Source organism: Nannobrachium achirus (genome assembly GCF_963921795.1).
Source record: "Nannobrachium achirus genome assembly, chromosome: 23".
NCBI classification, from domain to species: Eukaryota; Metazoa; Chordata; class Actinopteri; order Myctophiformes; family Myctophidae; genus Nannobrachium; species Nannobrachium achirus.
In genome coordinates this window covers 49,202,175-49,224,623 of record NC_137830.1, presented here as the reverse complement: position 1 = coordinate 49,224,623, position 22,449 = coordinate 49,202,175, and the positions used below count along the sequence as shown (strand labels likewise).

Below are 22,449 nucleotides of genomic sequence, written 5' to 3'. Positions count from 1 at the left end.
CATCCATCATCACAACAATACATGATGTCATATTGAGCTGGATGAAACTTTGTGTCCTAAATAAGAAAGACTATTATAGAACTAATGGGCCTCCATTAAGAAGAGGTAAGAGCAGGAGTTCTTCCACTCTTCACCCTTGTGAGCTTGTAGATCTGCATTTTTTTTTGTTAATAAATCTTCCCCCCCAGAATAGGGAAGCTGGGGTTTAAGTGGTTAAACACATAGTATAAAAGCAACATTTGATATTGCTTTTTCCCATGTATTTTAGGGGGAAAGATTCACATGTTTGATTCTATGAAGTAATGTGATTCAGGATGCCGTGGATGAAAGTGATTTACAAGGGTGCATGAACACACACACACACACACACACACACACACACACACACACACACACACACACACACACACACCATGCATTACTTTGTTACATTATCACCTTACATTTATGTCATGTTTACGCTACATAAATATGTAAATATTTCCCTCTAAAATACAGCATGCCACAAGCTGCACGAGCAGAGCAGTGTAATGAGAGTGGCGACACGCTTTGAACCCGCCGCAGACCGGAAGTGGCTTCGCATGGAGTCCTGGCGAGCCTCTGCCCAGTCCGCCCCCATTCTAGCCCAGTCATTAATTCGCTGGTAAGTAGAATAAAATCACTTCTTTTTCACCATTGTAACGCATTCACAGGCCTCTCTAAGGTAGATAACATTATTAAAAGGGTGAAAAAGACGTGATTTAGTCTACTTACCAGCGAGTGAAAATGAATGGGGGCGGACGGGGCAGAGGCTCGCTAGGAATGAGACAGGCTCCATGCGTGCATGTGTGCGCATGCGTAAGCTAGGCTAAGTTAGCTTCCCACCATAGAGTAAATAGGCTTTCCACGTTTACTATGGGAGTCGACGGAAGTGTCGCCACTCTCCTTACACTGCTCTGGTCACGAGGAAAACTTGAGAGAAAACTTGTTTCCATTAAAGGGCCAGTTCACCTTTGGGACAACCAGATCTTATTTTATTGTTTGGGACACGATCAACACATTCCTGAGTTATTTTTTGTGTTCAATCTGTGTTTTTAGATATTTTAGTATTTCAGCATGAATGATGATGCATTTTGCATCATATGAGTCATCATGCTGCATCATATGATGCAAAATGCATCATCATTCATGATGAAATACTAAAATATCTCAAAACACAGATTGAACACAAAAAATAACTCAGGATTGTGTTGATCGTGTCCCAAACAACAATAAAATAAGATCTTGTTGTCCCAGAGGTGAACTGGCCCTTTAAAGGACAGATGGAACATAACTGTTTACTTGACGTTTAACCACTTGAACCCCAGGATATTCTGGGAGGAACATTCACCAAAAATAGATGATCTATAAGCTCTCAACGCGACATGTTGAGAGCTTATTAGATCATCTATTTTTGGTGGAGACATTTGGTGTACAGGTGTAGAATGAAAAAGAATGCACCAAGTACAGAGCAAGTAATAATACGTCTAGAGAGTCTAAGTGGTTAAACTGAAGTGATATATTAATGAATTCATGATATGATCACAGTATTCTGAGACACCCTGGACTGGCTCACTGGACCCTGGGGTGCTACAGCACCCCCTGCAGTAGAGGAGGAGGGTGTTTGTTCATGTTTGTCTTCTTATACTGGGTGAATGAATTGGCAACTCGGAAATGTAGTCGAGTGTAAATTCCTTCGGAATTAATAAAGGTGTGAGCTGTGAGATTACTCATGGGCTTTAGTTAGCTGGGTGTGAGTTAATCGAGTTACCAATTACCGACTGGTTAATTGAGTAACCAATCACTGATTGCCTCCCTGGCGTAAAGGGCATCGTGCTACATAGTCCAGGGGTCAAGCCAGACTTTAGTTCCACCTGAGGTAACTGTAATTATGTTTAGAGTTGTTGCTATCCTACATGTCTTTGCTCAGCGCTGTTCAACCCTGTTCATATGAAGGTCCATTCATTCACCCTGTGAGCTGCGGACCACCATTTGATGACATTTAGCCTCTCAGACCCAAAACATAATGTTGTCGCTGGATAAGATTTTGTCCACGATTCCATTCTGTATTGATGTTGGTGCCATAGGAGAGATAACAGTTGTATTGATGTTGGTGCCATAGGAGAGATAACAGTTGTATTGATGTTGGTGCCAAAGGAGAGATAACAGGCAAATGTAGATCATTCTCTACATGTAGACATCATGTAAACCAGTAAGACGCCCTAAGGGCGAGAAGCAACCTCGCCCTTAAGGGTGAGGGTGCTCACATGGGTGGGTGCACATGGGCACATGGGCACATGCACATGCGTGCTTTGGCATGTATACGCTTCTGCTGAGCTGGTCGAGTCATCACTGATGTCAGAACAGGTCAGTTATATCCATATCGAGTCCGTGAGGTCAGATGTAGAGGTATTGACCAGCTCCATATATGGAGATCTAGGTGATGATCCAGTCATCTCCATGTATGGATATCCAGGGTTTGATGAGGTCAGTGTTGCGATCTTCATATATGGAGATCCGTGGGGTGATAGCCAGCCGTCTTGATTTGCAAATTAATTCTGTCTTGGCCATACAAACATGGAGTGTCCAATGTCCATATAGGGGCATTGTCAAATATGGGCATACCCTAGGGTGGCCCCCAGCAGGACCTCAGAAAGGAGGACACCTTTCCGGGGCGCGCTGTATGGGACCCCCAAAATGATATGTTGGCCAATTTAGTTAAGTTTAAAGTGGTTTAAACTAAGACTGGGCTACCTCCTTTATTTATGCACCCAAAGACCCTTCGTGAATTATTTTATTTTATGTATATAGATTGTTTTTTGCAATTATTATTGGGTTAAATTGTCCACGTGACTGACATATCAGAAATAATATAACAGAGAGAGGGGAGGAGAAGGGGAGACGTGGATATATGGGTACTGCATTGCTCAGCTGCAGTTATTTTGTTCACAATCGACCGTTTGTCAGCCTTCTGATTGGTCCCTGAGACTCCCTGACTGGCCAACCAGAAAAAAACATTCACTTTTTGCTATCGGGGGTGGAGTTTGTGCAGTGGAGAATATTGAATGTGGCTTTCAACAACTGTCCGCAGTGCGCGACACGGAGATCGGCCGGTACGGTGATAGCGACGGCAAGCGTCAAGCGATCTCGCTCATCATAACGAATAAGCTTCAACAAACTAGTTCACATGTACCTTATCAATGGTCTAAGAGTCACGATTGGGTACATATAATTTAAATGGGCAGAATTACGAAAAGCCAGCCTATTATGTGAGGAGAAACATTCTCTCTGTCCTCTTCCTAGTACCCAAGATGCAATGCGCTTCTCTTTCTATCTCTGATCCAGAGGATTAAACTAATTAAAACATTTATTTTTCGGGGGAAAACTACTGTTTTGCTATGTAATTACTGTACCTTTTTCTTCCCTTTTTATTAATATCACGTAGATGTGTTTTTTGTGGTACTTTATATAGCTGTAATGAGGCTATGAAGGGAAAAAAAATCCCATCCACTACCACTATAAAAGAATCTGCAAAGAGGATTCTGTCCCACTGGGATTAAACAAATTAAAACATATATTTTCGGGTAAATCCCCTGTTTTGCAATGTAACTACTGTACCTTTGTCTTCCCTTTTTATTAATATCACCTAGGTGTTTTTCCTTTGGTACTTTATATAGCTGTAATGAGGCTATGAAGGGAAAAAAAATCCCATCCACTTCCACTATAAAAACAATCTGCCCAGGGTTAATGTCCCATCATAGTAACAGGGCAGAATGGGGCGGGATTTGCAAAAGGGTTTATTGGGGAATAGGTATAGGTTAGGGATCCGACGGGAGGAGGGGGGGGGCGGGTGGGAGAAGACGAGAGGACGAGAGGAAAACCTTCAGCACATTGAGTCACTGCCTGTCAGTCAAAGCATGCCATTGCGTCCTACCTTTCCTTTGCTGACATCAGCCTGTTACACACAGTGCTGCAAAGTGCATGATACTCCTCAATTCTGTGCTTCTTTATCAACTTATTTGCCTTGCTCCATTGTTGTCAACATTTCGTTTCATTTCGGCGTCTTTGGGCAAAACTTGACGTCGGTTTCATCTAAACAAGCGTGGGAGGAGTGACTAGCGTCCAGCGTAACAGTTGGGAGGGAGCACAAAACAAAATGCACACGCGTAGCGCGCGACAAGCTGCGGTGCGGTGTCGCGCTGTGAGCCTGTATATCTGCTATTTTTTCTCTAGCATTCCAAGATATGAGCTTAATATTGATGACTTTGGGACAAGGATCTCCATATATGGGCATAAAAGGGACAAGGACGGAGTTAATTTGCAAGTGTGACCATTTCTTTCTGCATAGTACTTTTCTATCTGTCTCTCATTCGATGTTATGCGTTATAAAAGGATCTCAATAAGCCATGTGCTTTTCCTTTTAGCTGACTTTGTACGAGTGAACTGTCAGTCGTGACCCATACATATTGGTCTGTGAGCCACAAATGGGTCCCAACCCAATGTTTGGGAACCAGTGTTCCAGTTATTTAAGTTATTTATGATTGATAGAGGTGTTCCAAAGTACTTATGACCGGCAGATGCTTCAGGTCAAATGGGAGAAATTGCTTTTCTGAAGCATTCCCTGTCAGTAATGGGGTCAGAGTGGTCTTAATTATACCCTGCCTATGTTGTTTAAGCCATTTATTTAGACTGGGAGTGCATTATCACTAACCATTATTTTATGCTTTATGTTAACTATAAAAAATAGGAGACAGCGTAAAAAAATAATAAAAAATAACGAAGACACCATTCTTTCCTCGGTGGAGGAAAACTGTTCTGCTTCGCTACATGTTGTTGGGGGCAGAGCTGTGTGTGTGTGTGTGTGTGTGTGTGTGTGTGTGTGTGTGTGTGTGTGTGTGTGTGTGTGTGTGTGTGTGTGTGTGTGTGTGTGTGTGTGTGTGTGTGTGTGTGTGTGTGTGTGTGTGTGTGTGTGTGTGTGTGTGTGTGTGTGTGTGTGTGTGTGCGTGCGTGCTCACAGTGGACTGTTACCTTCAGGATTTGAGTTGAGCTTACAGGAACCTCCAGTCAGAGTCCTGGAGGTCATTCTGCAGAGTTCTACCCTCAATCCTGACGGCCATGTAAAGCACTAGAGTGGTTTGGTCATGGAACAGGGGCCTGGTGCCATACAGAGTTGCACTCAATGTCTTGTAGGTTCCAGTCAGTGTGAGTTCAGTCTCAAAGTCCTGAGGGTAGCAGTCCACTGTGAGTTCACACAGTGTAGTAACTGTGTGTCAGGTTAAATGGAGGCTGTTGTCCCTGCCTCATTTCTATCACAATAGAAAACTCCTGCTAAAGCCAAACTTTTTCCCCTTCAAGGATCTGTATCTTCGCCCAGATGTCGATACAGGGGTGGCTTGTATTCTTTACTTTGGCAAGGCTAACTTGCATTTACCTTCACTTTAGCTCTGTCCCTGTCATTCTAACTGGTACTACTTTGTTTTCTGTTTCATGAGCTACAATGGTGATCCCATGCCGACAGATGCTGGAGGGTCAGGGTGCGGGTTGTTGTCGAGCAGTACTCCAGCTCTCCTTGGTGGTTTACCTGGATCTTCTTCTGCTGAAGCCATGAAAGGCAGGTCATTCCTTAATCAATCACATTCATTCAAAAACAACACACATTGAAACTGTCTGACTCAAACTCAGCGTTCAACCTTTAAGTAGGATGTGAGGGGTCTAACTAGGGGTTTGTCATGATTCTGAATCCTTTGCAAGCATAATTTTCAAAATAAAAGTTTGGTACCCATTGAAGGCTAAAATCCATAGTTAATAATAAGTCATCTTTCCGACGGCGAGTGAACGATTGTGTTCCAGATGTCCTTCTTGGCTTTCAATGTTTCTATCGTCCAAATCGCTCTGAACGTGGTTAAAACGATAGTGTACTATGTACGCTGTATTAACTCTATGGGGAAGAGAGTCCCCCCCCGGATGTGACGTTTATAGGCGATTCTTTCCAGCTCCCTGTGTCTGTGTGTGTGTGTGTGTGTGTGTGTGTGTGTGTGTGTGTGTGTGTGTGTGTGTGTGTGTGTGTGTGTGTGTGTGTGTGTGTGTGTGTGTGTGTGTGTGTGTGTGTGTGTGTGTGTGTGTGTGTGTGTGTGTGTGTGTGTGTGTGTGTGTGATTTACTGAGACCCTGCACTGTCTCTGCATTCTGTGATCCCATAGTTTACTGAGACGCTACGCTGTCTCTCTGCGTTCTATGATCCTATAGTTTACTGAGACGCTACGCTGTCTCTCTGCGTTCTATGATCCTATAGTTTACTGAGATGCTACGCTGTCTCTCTGCATTCTATGATCCCATAGTTAACTGAGACGCTAAGCTGTCTCTCTGCATTCTATGATCCCATAGTTAACTGAGACGCTAAGCTGTCTCTCTGCATTCTATGATCCCATAGTTAACTGAGACGCTAAGCTGTCTCTCTGCATTCTATGATCCCATAGTTTACTGAGACTCTACATTTTCTCTCTGCATTCTATGATCCTATAGTTTACTGAGACGCTACGCTGTCACTCTGCATTCTATGATCCCATAGTTTACTGAGACGCTACGCTGTCTCCCTGCATTTTATGATCCTATAGTTTACTGAGACAATACGCTGTCTCTCTGCGTTCTATGATCCTATAGTTTACTGAGACAATACGCTGTCTCCCTGCATTTTATGATCCTATAGTTTACTGAGACAATACGCTGTCTCTCTGCGTTCTAGATCCCATAGTTTACTGAGACGCTACGCTGTCTCTCTGCATTCTATGATCCCATAGTTTACTGAGACGCTACGCTGTCTCCCTGTAGTTTACTGAGACGCTACGCTGTCTCTCTGCGTTCTATGATCCCATAGTTTACTGAGACGCTACGCTGTCTCTCTGCATTCTATGATCCTATAGTTTACTGAGACAATACGCTGTCTCCATGCATTCTATGATCCCAAGGCACAGTAGATTGTAATGTATTTACTATGACAGTAGATGCAGGCTGACTATCTCTGCAGTATGTGCCTATTAGTCGGAGGCCTTAGGGAGATATACTGTAATGGTAGTTTTGTGCTAATCAGTCTAAAAGCGTAGATGTAGCCTAGGGCTTGCTCTAATGATTGAGCTAGGGCGCCCGGGTCGGCGACCTTCGGGGTCACCACAGCGGCCAAATCAAGTTGGGCTCCCATCGACTTTCTATACAGGAGGAAAATACCCAGAAAAACTTTTTTCTAGTTATTTAAGTAGGATGTGAGGATGTGTCATGATGCTGAATCCATTGCAAGCATTTGTTTTGCACAAAAAACATTCCTTGGGCTACAAATGGCCCCAGAAAACGATGGTTTAGTGATGAAAAGTCATCACTTTTCACTCACATTTCACAGTTTTGTGGGGGTTTTCTGGGGCCATTTGTAGCCCAAGGAATGTTTTTTTTTGTGCAAAACAAATGCTTAACTCGTCTAGTGCCGATCCCGAACAAGTTCGGCTTTTTTTCGGCAAGAGACAATATTTTTTTTGCTATTTTACTTACCCTGAGCTGCTTGTAGAGACGTTAGTGGTCCTGGCTCGTCCTACGCTTTCCAAGGAGCCGAGCTACATGCTCTGACGATTTATTCCATTGAAAATGGCCAGATGCCAAATTTACAGCCCCCCAATGTTCACCGAATGTTCACTGTCGGCGGCGCGACGCTTCACGGGGTGCCGATCCCGAACTAGTTCGGCTTTTTATATAAAATGAATTATTTTATCGGAGGCCTCACTGAAGCCCGAGTCTAAATTTTCATCCAGGCCGCCGGCCACGATCTGTTTACATCGGCCCGCGAGAGCGTCGCGCCGCCGAATCGCGCCGCCAAATCCAATGCATTCGTATGCTACAGCGCTGGTTTATGGGAGTGACTCTGGCAAGGCGCGCTGTCTTTGGCGCCCTCAAGTGGCCTTGGCACGCAAAAGGTTAAAATGGATTCAGCGTCATGCCAAACCCCTAGGTAGACCCGTCACATCCTACTTAAATACCCAGAAAAAAAAATGTTCTGGGTATTTTCCTCCTGTATAGAAAGTTGATGGGAGCCCAACTTGATTCGGCCGCTGTGGCGACCCCGAAAGTCGGCGACTCGGGTGCCCTAGCTAAATCATGGCGGGCTACATCTGTGCAAAATTTGGCGCTTTTAGACTGATTAGCACGAAATATCCCTAAGTAGATCTGGTTAAGAACACAATGCCTAAATTGTTTTGTGTACATCTTTATTTACCAAACCTTTCCCTTTGCACTGATTTCAGACAAGGAGCCGTGCCACGTGAGCCATGCCCAGTGTCTCCAGCGAGGGAGTTACATTTTCAAAAAGAAAATGCCAGGAACACGCGTAAGAACCTTTTCTCCACATCACACTTCCGAATCAGAATATTTTTTATTGTCACATCACAAGTTTACAGGAAAAAAAAGGTTTTACTACAAATGGTAGCAGCAGATGTACAGAACACAGACGCATGCACACACACACACACACACACACACACACACACACACACACACACACACACACACACACACACACACACACACACACACACACACACACAGTCTGTGATCTCTTGGACACACAGTGTCTGTACACAGGCTGGAAATAGAGCAGATACAGTGAAATTAGAATACTATCTAAAGCATCATTATATGTCATATTATATCTCTTGTGTACATATGTATTCATATATTCATACGAGAATAACAAAATAAACTAGAAAAGAAAATTTGTCCCGTCTACCATTTTATGCAAATTAGTGCCACCATTATTAAAAATCGATTGTCACTATGTCTCAGCCAATATTGCACTAGAATTAACAAACAAGGTGTCTAAACCTATGGTTTGAGGGGTCACGATCTCATTGAAACTATACACCATGCTGGTGTGTAAACCAGACCCACCATTACAATATAATACCAATATTGCATACCGTATAATTGTACAAATAAGGTGTCTAGACATTATGCTGAGTTTTTGAGCAAGCTTTATTTATAGCATAACATCACGAAAAAAAAAAAAAAATACATCCTCTGTAATTAGGATTTTTTTTTAATTATACGGCAGTATGATATTGTTCATTACTGAGTATGACCCCCCTTCCCCTCCCCACCCATTACTGTTATTTTATTTATGTTATGTTCTACAGTTTGACGTGAGGGGAGCATTGGTGAAGCCTGGTGAAGGGAAGTCAGTGGAAAGGTTCTGCAACTTCGGCGCTCATGTGTGATGAGGAAGACATGGCGTGGGCCTCCAGTATGGACCGGACCGGACCGGGAGGCCTCCAGCAGGAACAGGCTTTTGCAGCGCTGTCCACGTTGTGCCAGGAGCTCCAGGGAAGGGAGGATCCGCACACTGATCTTCAGATCCCAGTATCTTTAATTTACCATTTACCATGAGAGGGAGTGGGTTGTTGGCTGATTTACCACTGTTTCAGGGTTGTGGCAAAGGCGAAGGTGAGGAGTGAAACATATGAACAACTCTGGTCTCTCACCCTGTGATTGAGAGTGAAACGTATGAACAACTCTGGTCTCTCACCCTGTGATTGAGAGTGAAACGTATGAACAACTCTGGTCTCTCACCCTGTGATTGAGAGTGAGACGTATTAACAACTCTGGTCTCTCACCCTGTGATTGAGAGTGAAACATATCAACTCTGGTCTCTCACCATGTGATTGAGAGTGAAACGTATTAACTCTGGTCTCTCACCCTGTGATTGAGAGTGAAACGTATTAACTCTGGTCTCTCAACCTGTGATTGAGAGTGAGACGTATTAACAAGGTCTCTCACCCTGTGATTGAGAGTGAGGCGTATTCTGGTCTCTCACCATGTGATTGAGAGTGGGAAACATATTAACTAGGGATGTCCCGATCATGTTTTTTGCTCCCGATCTTTGATTTTGAGAATCCACCGATACAGATTCCTGTGTGACAGTTGATGTGGCTGTAGTTGCCTTGGTTCCTGTGTGACAGTTGAGGTTTTGGCTGTAGTTACCTTGTTTCTTGTGAGACAGTTGAGGTTTTGGCTGTAGTTACCTTGGTTCTTGTGTTACAGTTGAGGTTTTGGCTGTAGTTACCTTGGTTTTTGTGTTACAGTTGAGGTTTTGGCTGTAGTTACCTTGGTTTTTGTGTTACAGTTGAGGTTTTGGCTGTAGTTACCTTGGTTCTTGTGTTAAAGTTGAGGTTTTGGCTGTAGTTACCTTGGTTTTTGTGTTACAGTTGAGGTTTTGGCTGTAGTTACCTTGGTTCTTGTGTTAAAGTTGAGGTTTTGGCTGTAGTTACCTTGGTTCTTGTGTGACAGTTGAGGTTTTGGCTGTAGTTACCGTGGTTCTTGTGAGACAGTTGAGGTTTTGGCTTTGGTTACCTTGGTTCTTGTGAGACAGTTGAGGTTTTGGCTGTAGTTACCTTGTTTCTTGTGAGACAGTTGAGGTTTTGGCTTTGGTTACCTTGGTTCTTGTGTGACAGTTGAGGTTTTGGCTGTAGTTACCTTGGTTCTTGTGAGACAGTTGAGGTTTTGGCTGTAGTTACCTTGGTTCTTGTGAGACAGTTGAGGTTTTGGCTTTGGTTACCTTGGTTCTTGTGAGACAGTTGAGGGTTTGGCTTTGGTTACCTTGGTTCTTGTGTGACAGTTGAGGATTTGGCTGTAGCTACCTTGGTTCTTGTGTGACAGTTGAGGTTTTGGCTGTAGCTACCTTGGTTCCTGTGTGACAGTTGAGGTGTTGGCTTTGGTTACCTTGGTTCTTGTGAGACAGTTGAGGTTTTGGCTGTAGCTACCTTGGTTTTTGTGAGACAGTTGAGGTTTTGGCTGTAGCTACCTTGGTTCCTGTGTTACAGTTGAGGTTTTGGCTGTAGTTACCTTGGTTCCTGTGTGACAGTTAGGGATGTGGCTGTAGTTACTTTGGTTCCAGTGTGACAGTTGAGGATGGGCTTTAGCTACTGATTTTCTGTGTGACAGTTGAGGATGGGCTTTAGCATATGATTATCTGTGTGACAGTTGAGGATGGGCTTTAGCTTTCATCAACTGTGCGACGGTTGCTGATGGGCTATAGCTTCAGATTTCCTGTGTGACAGTTGATCATGGGCTATAGCTTCAGATTTCCTGTGTGACAGTTGATCATGTGGCTGGAGTTACCTTGGTTAGGGATGTAGCTGTGGCTGCGTTGGTTCCTGTTTGACAGTCAATCATGTAGCTGTGGCTGCGTTGGTTCCTGTGTGGGTACAGCCACACATCTGACGACTGATGCATTGAATGTTAAGAGAATTTCGTAGCTGTCATCATCATCATCATCGTCATCATGTCATTCTCTTAACATGGAGTGGAGGGGGATCAATGCGTTTAGTCGTCAGATATGTGTGGCTTTACCCTATAGGTGATCATGTGGATGCGGCTACGTTGGTTCCTGTTTGACAGTCGATCATGTGGCTGTAGCTACCTTGGTACCTGTGTGACAGTTGAGGTTTTGGCTGTAGTTACCTTGGTTCCTGTACTGACAGTTGAGATTTTGGCTGTAGTTACCTTGGTTCTTGTGTGACAGTTGAGGTTTTGGCTGTAGTTACCTTGGTTCTTGTGAGACAGTTGAGGTTTTGGCTGTAGTTACCTTGGTTCTTGTGAGACAGTTGAGGTTTTGGCTGTAGCTACCTTGGTTCTTGTGTGACAGTTGAGGTTTTGGCTGTAGTTACCTTGGTTCTTGTGAGACAGTTGAGGTTTTGGCTTTGGTTACCTTGGTTCTTGTGTGACAGTTGAGGTTTTGGCTGTAGCTACCTTGGTTCTTGTGAGACAGTTGAGGTTTTGGCTGTAGTTACCTTGGTTCTTGTGTGACAGTTGAGGTTTTGGCTGTAGTTACCTTGGTTCTTGTGAGACAGTTGAGGTTTTGGCTGTAGTTACCTTGGTTCTTGTGAGACAGTTGAGGTTTTGGCTTTGGTTACCTTGGTTCTTGTGAGACAGTTGAGGTTTTGGCTTTGGTTACCTTGGTTCTTGTGAGACAGTTGAGGTTTTGGCTGTAGCTACCTTGGTTTTTGTGTGACAGTTGAGGTTTTGGCTGTAGTTACCTTGGTTCTTGTGAGACAGTTGAGGTTTTGGCTGTAGTTACCTTGGTTCTTGTGAGACAGTTGAGGTTTTGGCTTTGGTTACCTTGGTTCTTGTGAGACAGTTGAGGTTTTGGCTTTGGTTACCTTGGTTCTTGTGAGACAGTTGAGGTTTTGGCTGTAGCTACCTTGGTTCCTGTGTGACAGTTGAGGTGTTGGCTTTGGTTACCTTGGTTCTTGTGAGACAGTTGAGGTTTTGGCTGTAGCTACCTTGGTTTTTGTGAGACAGTTGAGGTTTTGGCTGTAGCTACCTTGGTTCCTGTGTTACAGTTGAGGTTTTGGCTGTAGTTACCTTGGTTCCTGTGTGACAGTTAGGGATGTGGCTGTAGTTACTTTGGTTCCAGTGTGACAGTTGAGGATGGGCTTTAGCATATGATTTTCTGTGTGACAGTTGAGGATGGGCTTTAGCATATGATTATCTGTGTGACAGTTGAGGATGGGCTTTAGCTTTCATCAACTGTGCGACGGTTGCTGATGGGCTATAGCTTCAGATTTCCTGTGTGACAGTTGATCATGGGCTATAGCTTCAGATTTCCTGTGTGACAGTTGATCATGTGGCTGTAGTTACCTTGGTTAGGGATGTAGCTGTGGCTGCGTTGGTTCCTGTTTGACAGTCAATCATGTAGCTGTGGCTGCGTTGGTTCCTGTGTGGGTACAGCCACACATCTGACGACTGATGCATTGAATGTTAAGAGAATTTCGTAGCTGTCATCATCATCATCATCGTCATCATGTCATTCTCTTAACATGGAGTGGAGGGGGATCAATGCGTTTAGTCGTCAGATATGTGTGGCTTTACCCTATAGGTGATCATGTGGCTGCGGCTACGTTGGTTCCTGTTTGACAGTCGATCATGTGGCTGTAGCTACCTTGGTACCTGTGTGACAGTTGAGGTTTTGGCTGTAGTTACCTTGGTTCCTGTACTGACAGTTGAGATTTTGGCTGTAGTTACCTTGGTTCTTGTGAGACAGTTGAGGTTTTGGCTGTAGTTACCTTGGTTCTTGTGAGACAGTTGAGGTTTTGGCTGTAGTTACCTTGGTTCTTGTGAGACAGTTGAGGTTTTGGCTGTAGTTACCTTGGTTCCTGTGTGACAGTTGAGGTTTTGGCTGTAGTTACCTTGGTTCTTGTGTGACAGTTGAGGTTTTGGCTGTAGTTACCTTGGTTCCTGTGTTACAGTTGAGGTTTTGGCTGTAGTTACCTTGGTTCCTGTGTTACAGTTGAGGTTTTGGCTGTAGTTACCTTGGTTCCTGTGTTACAGTTGAGGTTTTGGCTGTAGTTACCTTGGTTCCTGTGTTACAGTTGAGGTTTTGGCTGTAGTTACCTTGGTTCCTGTGTTACAGTTGAGGTTTTGGCTGTAGCTACCTTGGTTCTTGTGTGACAGTTGAGGTTTTGGCTGTAGCTACCTTGGTTCTTGTGAGACAGTTGAGGTTTTGGCTGTAGCTACCTTGGTTCCTGTGTTACAGTTGAGGTTTTGGCTGTAGTCACCTTGGTTCCTGTGTGACAGTTAGGGATGTGGCTGTAGTCACCTTGGTTCCTGTGTGACAGTTAGGGATGTGGCTGTAGTTACCTTGGTTCCTGTGTGACAGTTGAGGATGAGCTTTAGCATATGATTATCTGTGTGACAGTTGAGGATGGGCTTTAGCTACTGATTTTCTGTGTGACAGTTGAGGATGGGCTTTAGCTACTGATTATCTGTGTGACAGTTGAGGATGGGCTTTAGCTTTCATCAACTGTGCGACGGTTGCTGATGGGCTATAGCTTCAGATTTCCTGTGTGACAGTTGATCATGGGCTATAGCTTCAGATTTCCTGTGTGACAGTTGATCATGTGGCTGTAGTTACCTTGGTTAGGGATGTAGCTGTGGCTGCGTTGGTTCCTGTTTGACAGTCAATCATGTAGCTGTGGCTGCGTTGGTTCCTGTGTGGGTACAGCCACACATCTGACGACTGATGCATTGAATGTTAAGAGAATTTCGTAGCTGTCATCATCATCATCATCGTCATCATGTCATTCTCTTAACATGGAGTGGAGGGGGATCAATGCGTTTAGTCGTCAGATATGTGTGGCTTTACCCTATAGGTGATCATGTGGCTGTGGCTACGTTGGTTCCTGTTTGACAGTCGATCATGTGGCTGTAGCTACCTTGGTACCTGTGTGACAGTTGAGGTATTTGCTGTAGTTACCTTGGTTCTTGTGTGACAGTTGAGGTTTTGGCTGTAGTTACCTTGGTTCTTGTGAGACAGTTGAGGTTTCGGCTGTAGTTACCTTGGTTCTTGTGTTACAGTTGAGGTTTTGGCTGTAGTTACCTTGGTTCTTGTGAGACAGTTGAGGTTTTGGCTGTAGTTACCTTGGTTCTTGTGTGACAGTTGAGGTTTTGGCTGTAGCTACCTTGGTTCTTGTGTGACAGTTGAGGTTTTGGCTTTGGTTACCTTGGTTCTTGTGAGACAGTTGAGGTTTTGGCTGTAGTTACCTTGGTTCTTGTGTGACAGTTGAGGATGGGCTCAATCAATCAAAGTCAATGGTCGCATTAACTTTACAGGAAAAACAATGCAAAGAATGTATTAACTACTGATTTCCTTTGTGACATTTGAATATGTGGCTGTTTACCACATGCCTGCCTGTCACTTTTGGTGGAACAGAAAGAGGTGGAACCCTGAAACGGTGGTAAATCAGCCAACAACCCACTCCCTCTCATGGTAAATGGCTTACATACAGGGGGGGAAAAGCAACAAGCTAACTACATCTTCAGCTAAATGCCTACATTTGATGTACAGAATATTCATGTTTATATTTTACTGGAGGTGGCAGGCCCAGTTGAACTGGAAGCTGTCCTCCAGAGTGGTGGGACATGGACTGGGAGCCAAAGGACGAGGCTAGTCAATGCTAACCTGCCGATGCTGGTGAATGCTAAACCCTGACCTTACTCGGGACTATTGGGACCTCAGACTATTGAGATTTTCCCCCAAAGGACAAGCCCTTCACAGCCACGTTGTTGACCCTGTAGACCCATCTGCTGTACCTCCACCTGGGGGTGAACCTAGCCGAACGTGGCCCTGAATACATGTCCCCCATACACCCAAAAGACCTTGAATACATGTCCCCCATACACCCAAAAGACCTTGAATATATCCCCCATACACCCAAAAAACCTTGAATATATCCCCCATACACCCAAAAAACCTTGAATATATCCCCCATACACCCTAAAAATTTGCACCCAACAAGGCCGCGCTGGTTTTTGCCAGAACAGACCTCAGAAGAGAAAGTCGGTACCGGTGCAAACTCCATTTTGGGGGAGTGTTTTGTGTCTTACTACTCAAAAGAGCTTTTTTACTGCTCAGTAAATGTATGTTTTGTATTTATTTTGACATTCAACTTTAATGTATTATTTTATGTATTCTATGCAATTATGTATGGGGTTGCTTGCGTATTTTGTATTTATTTTGACATTACATTTTGATGTATTATTTTATGTATTATTGTGTGTATTCTTTGTAAGTATGTATGGGGTTGATTGCACTTGAAACTGTGGTATGACTAACTGTGGTATGACTATGTGACAGAACTGTGGTACTGACTATGTGAGGAAACTATGGTACTGACTCTATCACTTTTTCAAAAGGGGCCACATTAGAAAATAATTGAAACTATGGTACTGACTATATCAGGAGTGTCTAAACTGTTTTCAAAGTACTGACTATGTGATGCAACTGTGGTACTGACTCTGTCAGGAAACTATGGTACTGACTCTTATCAGGGGTGTCTAAACTGTTTTCAAAGTGGGCCACATTAGAAAATAATGGGCCAGACTATCGCTAAGGTAAGGTCACACATCAATATCAATACTCTTTTGTCAGGAGTCTGCTCTGAACGAAACACAAAATGCAAAATGTGACGGGTCAAGGTCAAAACTATGATACTAACTATACATCTGGTATGTGGTACTGAAACTATGAAATACAATGAAACTGGTACTGACTACAAAACTATGGTACTGACTATCAGGGTTGTTCAAACCTTTTTCAAAGGGGGACACATTAGAAAATGTGTCTCCCCGCTCGGACTATAACAAGGTCACATACACTATGCATCACATTTAAAACAAATCTAAAAATGTTAACATTGATAGGTGTCTACTGCATATAACTATATAAGTTTGGGGTGGCTCACGGTAGCTGACAGAGTACAGCATCTTGCAATGGTCCTGGTCCTGGTGTTGCACTGAAAAGCCACATACAAACGCTGCTAAAGTATGCAAACTTCTAATAAATTCTTCAATCTGCTCTGAACAAAATGTAACCTGACAAGCAAGATAAAAACTTAGGATGAAACTGTGGTACTGACTACTCAAAACACAATGAAGGTGGTATTGACGAGTGTGTTTTGTAAAGGCTATAGTTAAGTGCCATTTAAAGGTAATAAGTCTGTTAAAGTGTCATAGTTCAGTGGGTGTTTATAGAAGGTAAAATGTAAGTGTCAAAATACTAATTGTAAAAAAGTCAAGAAGCAAAAGACACTGGTGTGGCCCTCCTGGTTTACGAGGAATGGGGTTCAATTCCCTGTGGTGTCCTGCTGATTGGATTTACACAATGTCCTGCCCCTTCCTGTTTCTAGTCCCACCCCCCCAATGAAACTATGACACTGTCTAAACTATGACACTGTGACACATATATGAAAGTAAAGTTACTAACTATATGACACTGACACTATTATATATGAAAGTTACTAACTATATTACTAACTGAAATGACTTACTAATTACTAACTAAATTACTTACTAATTACTAAACTACTTACTTGTAAAATTCTCTCTCTTTTTTTTCAAAGTGCGTCTCTTAGTATGTTGTATAGCTCTTCGAGACGAACGCAGGGATATGAAATTAATTCATTTTTTTCAGATTGTCTTCAAAACCCCCAAAATTACATAAGACTATAGTAAGGCGTCAAAACATAGATTTTAAGTCTTAAATTTCCGATAGTGTTTATGTTTCGGTATGTTGTAGAGCTCGTCGAGAGGAACGTGTGGATGTGTGACACATTGCTGTACGACCCCTGGAACCGTACTTTTTTTCGACAAATGCAATCCTAGATTTTTCAAAGTGCGATAACTCGGAAACCAATAGGTTTTAAGCGCCCGTCTCTTAGTATGTTGTATAGCTCTTCGAGACGAACGCGGGGATATGAAATTAATTCATTTTTTTCAGATTGTCTTCAAAACCCCCAAAATTACATAAGACTATAGTAAGGCGTCAAAACATAGATTTTAAGTCTTAAATTTCCGATAGTGTTTATCTTTCGGTATGTTGTAGAGCTCTTCGAGACGAACGTGTGGATGTGTGACACATTGCTGTACGACCCCTGGAACCTTACTTTTTTTCGACAAATGCAATCCTAGATTTTTCAAAGTGCGATAACTCGGAAACCAATAGGTTTTAAGCGCCCGTCTCTTAGTATGTTGTATAGCTCTTCGAGACGAACGCAGGGATATGAAATTAATTCATTTTTTTCAGATTGTCTTCAAAACCCCCAAAATTACATAAGACTATAGTAAGGCGTCAAAACATAGATTTTTAGTCTTACATTTCCGATAGTGTTTATCTTTCGGTTTGTTGTAGAGCTCGTCGAGACGAACATGTGGATGTGTGACACATTGCTGTGCGACCCCTAGAACCTTACTTTTTTTCGACAAATGCAATCCTAGATTCTTCAAAGTGCGATAACTCGGAAACCAATAGGTTTTAAGCGCCCATCTCTTAGTATGTTGTATAGCTCTTCGAGACGAACGCAGGGATATGAAATTAATTCATTTTTTTCAGATTGTCTTCAAAACCCCCAAAATTACATAAGACTTTAGTAAGGCGTCAAAACATAGATTTTTAGTCTTAAATTTCCGATAGTGTTTATCTTTCGGTATGTTGTAGAGCTCGTCGAGACGAACATGTGGATGTGTGACACATTGCTGTGCGACCCCTGGAACCTTACTTTTTTTCGACAAATGCAATCCTAGATTTTTCAAAGTGCGATAACTCGGAAACCAATAGGATTTAAGCGCCCGTCTCTTAGTATGTTGTATAGCTCTTCGAGACGAACGCAGGGATATGAAATTAATTCATTTTTTTCAGATTGTCTTCAAAACCCCCAAAATTACATAAGACTATATAGTAAGGCGTCAAAACATAGATTTTTAGTCTTACATTTCCGATAGTGTTTATCTTTCGGTATGTTGTAGAGCTCGTCGAGAGGAACGTGTGGATGTGTGACACATTGCTGTACGACCCCTGGAACCTTACTTTTTTTCGACAAATGCAATCCTAGATTTTTCAAAGTGCGATAACTCGGAAACCAATAGGTTTTAAGCGCCCGTCTCTTAGTATGTTGTATAGCTCTTCGAGACGAACGCGGGGATATGAAATTAATTCATTTTTTTTAGATTGTCTTCAAAACCCCCAAAATTACATAAGACTATAGTAAGGCGTCAAAACATAGATTTTTAGTCTTAAATTTCCGATAGTGTTTATCTTTCGGTATGTTGTAGAGCTCGTCGAGACGAACATGTGGATGTGTGACACATTGCTGTGCGACCCCTGGAACCTTACTTTTTTTCGACAAATGCAATCCTCGATTTTTCAAAGTGCGATAACTCGGAAACCAATAGGTTTTAAGCGCCCGTCTCTTAGTATGTTGTATAGCTCTTCGAGACGAACGCAGGGATATGAAATTAATTCATTTTTTTCAGATTGTCTTCAAAACCCCCAAAATTACATAAGACTATAGTAAGGCGTCAAAACATAGATTTTTAGTCTTACATTTCCGATAGTGTTTATCTTTCGGTATGTTGTAGAGCTCGTCGAGAGGAACGTGTGGATGTGTGACACATTGCTGTACGACCCCTGGAACCTTACTTTTTTTCGACAAATGCAATCCTAGATTTTTCAAAGTGCAATAACTCGGAAACCAATAGGTTTTAAGCGCCTGTCTTTTAGTATGTTGTATAGCTCTTCGAGACAAACACGTGGATATGAAATTAATTCATTTTTTTCAGATTGTCTTCAAAACCCCCAAAATTACATAAGACTATAGTAAGGCGTCAAAACATAGATTTTTAGTCTTACATTTCCGATAGTGTTTATCTTTCGGTTTGTTGTAGAGCTCGTCGAGACGAACATGTGGATGTGTGACACATTGTTGTGCGACCCCTGGAACCTTACTTTTTTTCGACAAATGCAATCCTAGATTTTTCAAAGTGCGATAACTCGGAAACCAATAGGTTTTAAGCGCCCGTCTCTTAGTATGTTGTATAGCTCTTCGAGACGAACACGTGGATATGAAATTAATTCATTTTTTTCAGATTGTCTTCAAAACCCCCAAAATTACATAAGACTATATAGTAAGGCGTCAAAACATAGATTTTTAATCTTACATTTCCAATAGTGTTTATCTTTCGGTATGTTGTAGAGCTCGTCGAGAGGAACGTGTGGATGTGTGACACATTGCTGTACGACCCCTGGAACCTTACTTTTTTTCGACAAATGCAATCCTAGATTTTTCAAAGTGCAATAACTCGGAAACCAATAGGTTTTAAGCGCCCATCTCTTAGTATGTTGTATAGCTCTTCGAGACGAACGCAGGGATATGAAATTAATTCATTTTTTTCAGATTGTCTTCAAAACCCCCAAAATTACATAAGACTATAGTAAGGCGTCAAAACATAGATTTTTAGTCTTACATTTCCGATAGTGTTTATCTTTCGGTATGTTGTAGAGCTCGTCGAGACGAACATGTGGATGTGTGACACATTGCTGTGCGACCCGTGGAACCTTACTTTTTTTCGACAAATGCAATCCTAGATTTTTCAAAGTGCGATAACTCGGAAACCAATAGGATTTAAGCGCCCGTCTCTTAGTATGTTGTATAGCTCTTCGAGACGAACGCAGGGATATGAAATTAATTCATTTTTTTCAGATTGTCTTCAAAACCCCCAAAATTACATAAGACTATATAGTAAGGCGTCAAAACATAGATTTTTAGTCTTACATTTCCGATAGTGTTTATCTTTCGGTATGTTGTAGAGCTCGTCGAGAGGAACGTGTGGATGTGTGACACATTGCTGTACGACCCCTGGAACCTTACTTTTTTTCGACAAATGCAATCCTAGATTTTTCAAAGTGCGATAACTCGGAAACCAATAGGTTTTAAGCGCCCGTCTCTTAGTATGTTGTATAGCTCTTCGAGACGAACGCGGGGATATGAAATTAATTCATTTTTTTTAGATTGTCTTCAAAACCCCCAAAATTACCTAAGACTATAGTAAGGCGTCAAAACATAGATTTTTAGTCTTAAATTTCCGATAGTGTTTATCTTTCGGTATGTTGTAGAGCTCGTCGAGACGAACATGTGGATGTGTGACACATTGCTGTGCGACCCCTGGAACCTTACTTTTTTTCGACAAATGCAATCCTAGATTTTTCAAAGTGCGATAACTCGGAAACCAATAGGTTTTAAGCGCCCGTCTCTTAGTATGTTGTATAGCTCTTCGAGACGAACGCAGGGATATGAAATTAATTCATTTTTTTCAGATTGTCTTCAAAACCCCCAAAATTACATAAGACTATATAGTAAGGCGTCAAAACATAGATTTTTAGTCTTACATTTCCGATAGTGTTTATCTTTCGGTATGTTGTAGAGCTCGTCGAGAGGAACGTGTGGATGTGTGACACATTGCTGTACGACCCCTGGAACCTTACTTTTTTTCGACAAATGCAATCCTAGATTTTTCAAAGTGCGATAACTCGGAAACCAATAGGTTTTAAGCGCCCGTCTCTTAGTATGTTGTATAGCTCTTCGAGACGAACGCGTGGATTTGAAATTAATTCATTTTTTGTATGTATGTATGTAGGCTTATGAATGTGTATGTATGTATGTATGTATGTATGAATGAATGAAATGTGTGACATACAAAGTGTTGAAAACAGTGATGGTAGGCCAGACTTGGAAACAAACATGTATGTATGTTATGAATGAAATGTATGAAGTACAAAGTGTTGAAAACAGTGATGGTAGGCCAGACTTGGAAACAAGTATGTATGTATGTAATGTATGCTTTAAGAACAGAAACATCAGGGACTGGGTGGAAACATGCAAAAAAAAAAGATGTGCTGTTGTTGGCCAGTAGTCAGTTGTTACGTCGCACCAATGAACTGCTGTGGCAGATGAGGTATCTATCTTTTTATATCTATGGATTTGATCTCCAAACAGCTGGTAACTTGTGCAAAAAAATAATAAGTATATGCTGCCCAATACCATACTAGAGGTCACTAGACAGCGGATTGATTGAAGAGTTTATTAGCAGTTTGCAATAGAAAAGAGTACTGTTTCATGACAGCACGAATCACTGGTACAAGGTTAACTAAAAGGAGATCCTAGTAAGCCTTTACGGCTTATTTACACAGGAACCACTTTGTGTTTTTTTTTTCTTTTGTATTGAAACATCAGTTTAAATCGTACCTTTAAATCCAGGAAACATCTTTCATTTTGCAGTTTGTTAGCAGAGTTAAAACACAGTGGCGAAAAACTAAAACACAAATAGCACCGACAACAATTAAACTTACGGGGGAATTAAAACAAACATGGAAACAGACAGCATGACTTCTGTTCACACAGCCTTCACTAGGAGGGCTGCCCTCACTGCTGTGAGGCTTTTTATTGACACACCCAAATTAGTAATGCACGCCCACTCACAGGTGGCTCAAATCAAGTTCATCATCACATCATTCAGTAATAATCAGTCCACATTAAGCTTGCTCATTGTCCATTAGTAAATAGAAACAAATAAAGATAGAAAATAAAGATATCATACCATGTGACACAATGTGAGAGCATATCTCAACGTCTTGTGTTACTAACTTATTATGTAATATATTATAGAGGATAGAGATGATACATAGCAACAAATATAGAAAACATAGGTTTAATAGGATTTAGAAGGTGTTTTTATTGTTCTTCTTTAATCGGAACCCCCATGGCTATGGTGGAATTTTATGAAACAAAAAATTCAATTCAATACCGATTATCTGCATTGTGATACGACACGATATTTTGCTTTTGCATAATGATTACTATATTGTTACAGCCCTACACAGCACAGTCACAGGTCTGTAAAGAATACCAGCTTTATCTTTTAATTTATCATTTCAAAGAAAGGAAACTTGAGGGAGGTAAAAGTTTAACATACAGAGAAAAAACAATAGGAAAAGAAAATAGCAAATACTTTTTGACCATCGTGCAGAACAAAAACTAAATACATTCATTCTACAGCTGAACGGTATTCA

At 41.9% G+C, this 22,449-nt stretch overlaps 1 pseudogene across 1 annotated transcript in view; it reads right to left on the bottom strand.

The window, feature by feature from the left end:
- Positions 1–9,229: 9,229 nt before the first annotated feature.
- LOC308308958 (pre-mRNA-processing factor 39-like) overlaps positions 9,230–22,449 on the bottom strand; it is a 43,628-nt pseudogene continuing 30,408 nt past the window's right edge. Inside the window, exon 9 of the transcript in view lies at positions 9,230–9,368. The product of the transcript in view is annotated as a pre-mRNA-processing factor 39-like (transcript). The remainder of the gene's footprint in view (positions 9,369–22,449) is intronic.